At 31.8% G+C, this 10,104-nt stretch overlaps 1 pseudogene across 1 annotated transcript in view; it reads left to right on the top strand.

The window, feature by feature from the left end:
* The first annotated feature begins 4,500 nt into the window (after positions 1-4,500).
* Positions 4,501-10,104, top strand: part of LOC311601183 (TBC1 domain family member 13-like) — a 47,273-nt pseudogene continuing 41,669 nt past the window's right edge. Inside the window, exon 1 of the transcript in view lies at positions 4,501-4,615. The product of the transcript in view is annotated as a TBC1 domain family member 13-like (transcript). The remainder of the gene's footprint in view (positions 4,616-10,104) is intronic.

Here is a 10,104-nt window from a genome sequence, read left to right as displayed (position 1 = left end):
CCATAAAACATCTGTCTATGAAATATAGGCTATGAAGTGGTACTATCCTATGTTTTGAAAACCCAAACAATGAATATGGTAACAGACAGAAAATATCAATGCAAGTATCATGAATGTATACATTGTTGAAGAAAATACAATTAAAGCAGAATGAAGTTGCCTTAACATAGGTGTATTTAAAATATTGACTAAGGAGAAGTACACAATGACTCCTTCTAGCTTTTTGGAAGATACACTACATTAACATTGAGGATATAAATATTCATATTAAGAGCATACAGGTATCAAATAGATACACTATATGAATTACAGAACAGATATCCATAATTTAGTTAAGATGCAAATCAGCTAAAATATGATGGTTCTGATAAAGATTTCAAAAATAAACTAACAATTTTTCTTTAATATAGGATATAATTGTTTTCAATAACTTAAATATTTGTCAGCAACTGAGTCAATTGAGTGCCTATTAATGGGAAATGTCTCAAGAAAATTAGGAAAAGGAAGGAGCTTTTGTAATGTAATTATTGTTGATTGAAATGTATAAATATCTGTGTTAATTATGGTAGGTTAATGAAACTGTGTCTGTCATCTTTTCATTTGGAAAGCTACTAACCTGCACTCCTAGTATACTCAGGTAATCAATTTTATTCCTTCTCAAGTATCTATGGGGTTGAAGACTAGACAGTTTAGCTTTACAATTAAGCTTAGTTGTTTAGGGATTAAAATGTTTTTAGGTCTAGATAGATGTGTTAAGTTGATAATGACAAGAGATGATATTGATTTACATTCAGAATTTTAGATGCACCAAGATAGGAAAGATGTTTTCTTCAAGGCTGTCAAATACAAATAGCCAAAACACTAAGAATATAACATTCACATAATTTCTGATTGTGTCATGTTTTTCTTACAATAGGTAATTTATTGCACATATGTGTAATAATATAAGTGTATATGTAAAAAATAAACATTTTAAAAATAAAACAGAATACTCAAAAAAATACTCATGAGGTTTTGACTAGTGAAAGTTGGCCATAACTATTACCATTATTTGTTGTTAAAAGAACATTTTATCAAATAAAATAAATATTAGTATCATGATAAAAATATGTTCTAATATAAATATAATAAAAATCAACAAAAATATAATAAAATTATTTTTAAAAATCATTCGTAAAGTATCCATATATGTATATATATGTGTGTGTGTGTATGTTTATATATCATCTAAAATATCTAGAAATTGTTAGAATTAATAAAAATATTTAGAAATGCTGGTGAATAAAAATATCAACATAAATATCCTTTTTCCAAATACTTGCAATATGTTTTGAATACAAATTTACTTAGGTTATTATAGTACTAGAAACCTTACAATAATTCTAAAGAACAATCCATAAGTCTTCACTAAAAATTGCAAACTTTCACTGAGAATAGGTTATAGCATTGTGAACTAACATGAAGTCATGAATAAGAGAATTTCATATTGGTAAGAAATCACTTCCCAAAAACCTATCTATTAAAAATAAATCAGTCAAAATTGCAACAAGTTTTTCTATTGATATGTGATGAGCTGAATTTAAAATTTACATAGAAATGCAAATAGCAAATGATAAGTAAGAAAATTCTGAATAATGATGTATTATCATTTATGTTATCAGGGTCTTCATCTTTTATAGGCATTCTGAAAGTGTGATATTGACTCAAGGAGTAGAAAATAGAGAATATAGCGGTATACAAATAATAATGTACTTATAGAAATCACCTACAACATGGTAAGATTGAAATGACATAGCAATATGTAATTTTGCTAAATGATATGGATCCATTTGATAATCAAGTTGAGGATAAATTCTCATATAACTTATGATGGGAGACTTCCATTAATGTTTGTAAGAATATCTTCATAATCCTTCAAAAGTTTCATTTTTATGTAGGATTATAGAATTATCAATTTTAGGAAGAAAGAGACAACCTGGACTATGAAATCTCTTAGAATTATGATATAACCTACAATATCATTGCAAATATTAAAAGATGTTCCACAAATGGAACTTCAGAAGTCACAAAGGGTTTTTTAACAGATAAAATATCCATAGAAAGTAAAGAGGAAAAGGCATAGCAATAAAAATGTAATAAAAGAAAGCAAGAAATAAAGAAAAGGAAAAAAATACTCTTTCACAAGGCAAGCCATGTAATTCTGACTTAAAAAGAGACTCATCATCATTTCTAACCATAAGACAAACTTCGTAATTATTTTTAAATTTTCTTTAAATTATAATTCATTCACATTGCATCCCAATTATTATCCAATTGCTCTTATCTTCCAGTTCCCACACTCCCTCCCCCTTCTGCTTCTTCTCCATCCCTGAGACCTCCAACAGGGGGATGCTCATCCCCCAACCTTTGATCACAGTCCATCAGGTTTTATCAGGAAAGCCTGCATCCCCTTCCTCTGTGTGCCAGTAAGGCCACCCTGCCAAAAAGCAGTGATCAAATTGTAGACCAGAGTATACATCAGAGGGTCTCTTCAGTCCCCCTTCCCACTACCACCTCTGCTCCCCACATGGAGAATTAGCTATCCGTGGACTACATCGAAACAGGAGGTCTAGGTTCTCTGCTTGCATTGTCCTTAGCTGGGTATAATTTGTGCAGGTCCCTCTGTGTCCAGATCTGCAGATAATCTTGATGGTCTCCTTATGTGACTCCTGACTCCTCAGGGTCCTTCCATCCCTCCACTCCTCCATACAACTCTCAGCCCTCTGCCCAAAGTCTGGCTATTAAATCCACATAATGAATTCACATTCATTGTGACTCATGCATGTATAACACATTTGCCTTGGAGAAGACTATTTTGTCTCTTTTGTATTTCAAGTGCTGTCTTAAAAGTAAGTAACTAAAATTAAGATATTGTGACAAATCCAGTATCTGGGATATTTCCAGCCATAGCCTCTATGTGAGTGACAAGTAAGTATGGCAGTTGTTAACGAAGAAGGGGTCTGGACATGCAGAAAAGCTCAGAATAGGCCAAGTGTCTAGCAGCCTGATGTTCATTAGTTCTACTGTTTTGGGGTTGATACTCTAGGTAACTGGAGGCAACTGAAAGCCCCTAAAGAAAATTTAGCAAGTAAGTGTCAATACCTCTATGATTTTCTCTCTGTCTCGTAATTTTTCACTAATGCAAATTGGAAGTCAATTCTCAAGAGCCTCCTCTTTCCTACACAGTGTTTAAGAAACAGCTAGATCATAAAACATTTAAATGAATCCTCTAATAACATAACTTAGTATTCCACCTGCCCCAGCTGTACCCCAACACAGTTGAAAAAAACTCCTTAGCTTAAACATTAGCTACCACAATATGTAAAAACCAGGAAGTCTCTGGAATACATGAGAACCTTTGACCCTAAAGACTACAAAGCTACTGGTAGTCAAAACTACTTCCTGTTATGCAAATAAGTGAAAATATTGTAGTGACTGATGCACTGTTAAACAACAGGGACTGTGATCAGAACTAGTTTAATGGGCTAAAACAGTCTCCCACATAAACTCACCATTCATTCTATCTGTTAACCTCTAATATTAAAACATTCTCATAAAGAAACTGCTTTTCTGATAAGGGGTTTATTGTTTATTTACTGCCTTGACTCTATAGGTTTCTTCTCTTATTATATTCTTATTATTTGTGATGGAAAAATCTGATCCTCTCTCTCTAAGTAGCCATCAAAGGCCTGTAGCTCTTCCTCAAGTCATGCATGATAGCTTTTGAAATTGCCCCCTTATATGTTGTAACATTGATTGGTTTGTCATGCAGATCTTTTTAGATAACATATATTTGAGATTTCATGGATGTGAATTCTCTGTCATGTTTAAAAGACAGTATATCATACTGGGTTTCTATGCCCTCTGATTCTCACAGTCTTTCCGTCTCCTCTTTTGCACAGTTCCATAAAACTATCTAACTCCAAGCGATTAGCCCTAAACACATGCACAAATTAGCAACACTAAATAAACTCAGTAGGTTGTATAAACAAAGTTCTTTCATCATCAATGTGACTAAATTTATAATTATATAGGAAGAATACCACTAGCAATATCTGTAAGAACTTTAACAGAAAGAATGTCTGTTGAAAGAAACACTAACCCTGAATATAGGTGACACTAGCCCATAAACAAAATGAATATAAAAGGAAAAATTGGAAGGTAAGTTGAGTACAGCCATCCAACATTTTCTTCATCTTGATCCACCCAGATGTGAGAAAACCATTACTACCACAACTATGAACCATTCCTTCTGTACTGCCTTCCTTGTCATGATGAAAATACCTTCAATCTGTGGCTTCATGAAATAAATACATCCTCCCTAAGTTGCTTTCTTGTCAGGCACATGTTCATTCAAATAAGAAAGATAATTAAGAGAGAGCATTGTTGTTGATGGACTTATTGCTGTGATAACCCTTTCCTATGTATTATTTTCCAAGGAAGTTGTAGCTGCTTGGGAACATGAGCTTTGAATTGCCAGTCAAAGAAGCCCAAGAATGTTGCAATCATAATGCAATGGATTATTCCCATGGGAGTTCAAAAGACCAGAATACTGATGGAGATGTAGAAAATGGAAGTAAGAGTCATGGAAGTTTAGAAGAGAAAAAATACACTAATAGTGTAAAAGCTACTCATATCCTGGCAATATATAATACTACATTCAGCTAATCAAAAATTAAATAATGGTGAATGAAGAAGTAATGGACAATTCCTTTGGTCAAGAATAGTTTAAGGCTTCATAGTGTTTAGGCTGTGAAATAATTATTGCTCACAGACTTTTATTTCACACTAATTCATAGTGAAAGGAAACATATTATAAAAATATGAAAACCATGCAGTTTGGTGGGGAAAATCATGTGAACATACTGTTGTAAGCAATAATATTCAGTTTGGGAAGGAAAAGAGTTTGAGCCCTGTTAATATTGAAAATGTGGCTAGTATTGATAAAGTGGCTGTTATTTAAAAGAGATTAGTATTGTTAAGGTGACATTTAGTTCTTCCCATAGGACATTAGGGAAAGTTCCTTGAGGGAAAGACAGTACCCATTGACTCACAGAGTGTTCCAGAATGTAACAACATAAATTAATTTGAAAATTGATAGTCAAAACATGGTACCTTATTTTTGTTCTTTTGTAATCTATGGTCATTCATTATTTAATTGTTGAATTTAAAATATATTTACTTATTTTTGTTCCATGTTGTTAGTGTTTAATGTATGCATTCCCTTCTCTTAAGAAGACTAGAGATCGGTCTCTTAATTGAAGGCTGCTAACTACAAATTACGTGTTCTAAATTGTAAAGAAAAAGAGAACGCTTCACAATCAATGTACAAATTGCACAAAGACAAAGTTTTTAAAGTAATGAACATGACTCCAGTAGATCATAACTCCAAAATTTCTAACATAAATATTTTTAAAATGACTATTATGGCAGATGAGTCTGCTGAAGCTGAATTATATACCTAGATTAGTAAGACTCATTTATATAAGTTCAGTCAAGGACTACTCTGAGCCTAATACACCATCCAATGCATTTCATTAAAAGTTAAAATAGTTATACTTTGAAATGTTGGCTATGATAGAGGACATGGTGTGCATGGGTAAATAACAGGTATGAAGTGGTAAGAAAAAAAGAGGAATTAATTCTGCCCAGTGGAGAGTAAAACTGTAATTATTGTATTAGGTTTGCTCATAGGAATTGGAACATGGTAATGATGAAGAATACAACATAAACCTAGATAGTTACATTTGAACCATGTTACATATCTATATTATCTGAATCCTAGTGTAAAAACTAAACAATACACCTAGAAACTTATCAATATAGAATAATAGAACTTTAGTTATAGACAATCTAATACTTGGTGGCAAAGTATTGAATACCATCTACTTAAACAGATAACTTATGCTTTTAATTGAGTGCAGAAGAGTTGATTAAAGTAAAGAAGAAAATGTTCAGAAGTAACATAAAGGAAAGCTAACTTTTAAATACAGAATTCAAGACTTTTCTATAATGAATTTTAAAAACATTTTAGCCTTGAAAACAATACCATTACTTTATTCTCATTTAAATGGTAAAGGAACTCTAGGTATTAAATGATTTATACTGTGCTAAAAAATAAGTAGAAGAGTGGCTTTAATTGGTTAATTATGTTGGAGGAAGAAAGTATTTTAATGATTTCAAGTGAAGGGTGAAAAAATTTTAAGAAAGCAAAGCAAAAGCTAGGGCCAGACATTCTGCTTATTTTATGTAACAAATTGGAATTACAGAGTCAGCCGTTTCTACTTCTAATCATCTCCTTTCCTCAATCGAGCTAAACAGTACTCTTAAATGCCCCTAGTAACACTTTCTAATTGAATACAGTTGCATTCATTTGTACAATACTTAGATAAATATGAAATATTGCCAAGTCAATATCACATTATCTAAGAAAATTGTTGAGCCAAAATTAATGCCAGGACCTATTGATATTTAACTTCCTCCCTACAAGTACCTGTTTTTTTTTCTATTTCTTTTATGGCTACAGCTCAGGGTAATCCTTTCTGTATAGCCTTCTCCTATAAATTCCAGATGACTGTGTTAGTAGGAAAATGTTCCCATAGAAAATTAAAACTACTTCTTATTTTTGAAGCTTTGAGTAATGCAGGTCAGAAGACATGGGTCATTGAAGGAGATAGAGATGCTGAGAATTCTCAGAGAGCCTAAACTGTTTTCTGAATAATTTATTTTACTGAAACCATGTGGTGACCTTACTCTGCAAAATATAGATCATATGACCAAGTGTACTGTCCCTGGGTTCAGCTTAAATGTATGAAATTCAAACTTGTGTAACATAAACTGATAAAAAAAAACACCAAACTTCCCAGAAGAAAAGATAATAATGGCATTGAGGCTAAGAAATGCTGAAAGTGTGTATTTTTTATTTGGAAAACATTATCCAGATTGTGAAATAAGTCTATTATCTCAATTACTTTCTGGTCATGGTCAGGACCTTTGATTAAACTAGTCCTACAACAACAAGAACACATCTTCTGCTTTTAATGAAACTGGTGTTTGTGGAGAAAGAACACTGAAGGGGTATAGCTACAATGGTCAGTAAAGCTACTGCATTTTCATATTTTACAAAGTGTGTTTAAGAAAAAGCAATAACTACAAAATATGGTATATAGGAGGCTCTATATTTATCCTCTTGAAATAATTCCAGAATAATTTGCTCTTTTTTAAGAGATAAAAGATTTTCTTCCCAGAACTCAGTCCAGAAAATTCCCAACAGAGTAAAATCACACTGCATTCACTTAACCTCTTATACTATCACTTATTATGTCAAATGGAAGTTTCAGCCAAAAGTTTCATTAGCGTTACCTTCACCATTCCCAAAATATTTACTGCTTTCATAACTGTTAAAAATCCTAATGCTACTAAATGTATGTGAGTATGTTTGTGTGCATGTGCATACATGCATGCGTGAGTGAGTGCCTGGGTGTGTGTGTGTGTGTGTGTGTGTGTGTGTGTGTGTGTGTGTGTGTGTGTGTGTATGTGTGTGTGTGTGTGTGTGTGTGTGAGTAAGTGTGTGGGGGGAATTGGAGAGAGAGAAGATCAAACACCAATTTAATCACATAGATTATTTGTTCTATAACTTCAAACAAATTCTCATTATTACACATAACTATATTTATTAGTAGTTCTTAAGCTGTATATCATGAATTACAGAAATAGCAACCAAAGATGCAGTTAATAAAGTTATATCTGGACATGTGATTTTTAACTTCTCAAAATATCTGTACAAGATATTGTAGAACATAATGATTAATATAATTGAGTCATACTACCTTGGTGAAAGAGCAGAGGGAGTATACTGGTTAAGGAAAAGCAAGAGTTAAAGAAAAAGGTAAATATAATCCTTTTAATTTGCTGTTGACTAAGAAAACACTGAGGTGTTTTCAGAAATGTAAGGAAGATTAGCAATAAAAAAAACTCTCCTTAGATTTGATATTCTTCATGCACAAAACTTTAAAGCTCTTGTTCAGCCGTCTTCCAGGAAAAAAAGCCACTTCTCATAATAAAATAAAGATCACATGCTGTACAAATATCTAATAAATATCAGCACGCTAATTTTCTATTGCTACATAAGTCATTCCACATTTAATAGATAATATAGCACTTTATTTTCTCATAATTATAGAGATTACAGGTGTTGTAACAAATAACTGTTGTTCTTAGTTTATTGTATCACAAGGCATAAATGCTATGGGATTTCTTATCCTGAGGGAATAGCAGAAAATTGTCTCCTGAGTTCATTCTTGCACACCAAATTTAATTCTATGCAATTGTAAACAGGCAACTTTGTTGCTTTACTAGTTGTCAACTAAGGGCCACTTTCAGATTACTAAAGCTTACCTTCATTCATTACAAAAGGTAGACTGCCAAACAAGGGTAAAACTAGCAACAATATGTACAATTCTATGTTTTAAACTTCAGGTATCCTTTTCTTCAACTAGCCAAACTTATTTTTAAGTGATAGTTTTGAAAAGTCTTTGTGATTGTGTTAGTCACACACATTATTTTCCAATCTAAATAATAAGTGTTATGTAGTATAACCTAATCATGGGGTAATTTATATACTTTGACATTATTCAAAATCCCAAGTATCATGTGGGAGTTATTTTGAGGATGTGTGTATGGTGGTACCATTTATAAGTTGTCTGTCCTATATATAGAGAAAGGAAATTAATTCATCCTCAATACATTTTACAGTTTTAAAGAACCCTATTAATATTCAAGGATTTCCTATTTTCAATTAGAAATTAGTGACCTTATATTTTAAACTGCCAACCACAAATTACACTGGTTTAGAAAAACACTTTATGAATAAAGAGTTCAAGGTTGAAATATATATATAGATTAGGTACTGTATTCATAATATAGGTTAATTTCAATAACTTCCAAAATACTCAAATTCTTTACACATCAAGAGAGAATGGTAGCATAATATACTCCACAAAGTTGTTATATGAATTGAGTGAAATTATATATATATATTATCCAACCTTTGAAGCACATTAAGATGATGTGAACATGGAGAATTTATGGTTCTTTTTTCCTACTTTGCTAGAGCTAGTTATATAAACTTTGTTTTACCCCAGCATTTTTAACCATGCAAAGAAAGAAATATGATGTCTGTGTTTATAGCAACACCTTTAGCCAATAGTTACTGTAATATACATCAAGCTTACAATTAACTAAGGTCACTAATACTGACCCTTTATCCAGAGAGTATGGTAGATCTGCAGTGCTTGAACAACCACAGTTTAGATTTTCTTTAACTAAGTAGTGTCAGAAGGCTCATTCTCCCATTTAATATAATAGAAATTAATAAATATACACAAGCATATCTACACTGCTCCTATTATTGCCTCAACATCAAAGAAGCATTCATGGGAATCTAACCACAATACTGTCTGCTGCTTTAGCCAATGGGTTAGAAAAAGTGTTTAATAAGTTTTGGCAATGGTTGATTTCTAGCATTAAGCAAAATCTCCAAGTATAAACAAATTCACCAAAAATTAAATCCAATAAAGTTTACATTGAACAAAGTACAGAGAAATGTACAAAAGCTAAGACTGGGAAAAGAGTTTTGCAAATATTTTGCAATGATTAATTAGTTTAAATAAAAATCCATTGTTATACTTTTTTATAATCTTTATATAAACTAACAAATGGTGGCTTCATTTTAAATTCTTAAATGTAAATTGTTCTTACATGGTTTTAGAGTGATACATTTTTTAGAAAACTTGGAGTGGATGATAATTTATGTCTAGAAATTTGTTACTGGAAAGTGCTGATCATCTCAAAGCAGTCAGTAGAGACTGAATCACATTATCATCATATTCAATGTAATTTTACTTGTAGCTGAAGTTATAATGGATTATATACTACTGATGTTTATTGCTATCCAGACTTATTGTTATCTTGAGTTGATGACATTAATATATTTAGAGATATTCAAAGAAATATTTTCTAAGTCCATTGAGAAAGGTGCATAGATTCAAAATTGGCAAAAGTGTG

This window comes from Acomys minous (assembly GCF_964271855.1).
Source record: "Acomys minous genome assembly, chromosome: 7".
Lineage (NCBI taxonomy): Eukaryota > Metazoa > Chordata > Mammalia > Rodentia > Muridae > Acomys > Acomys minous.
This window is presented reverse-complemented; position numbering and strand designations above follow the sequence as displayed.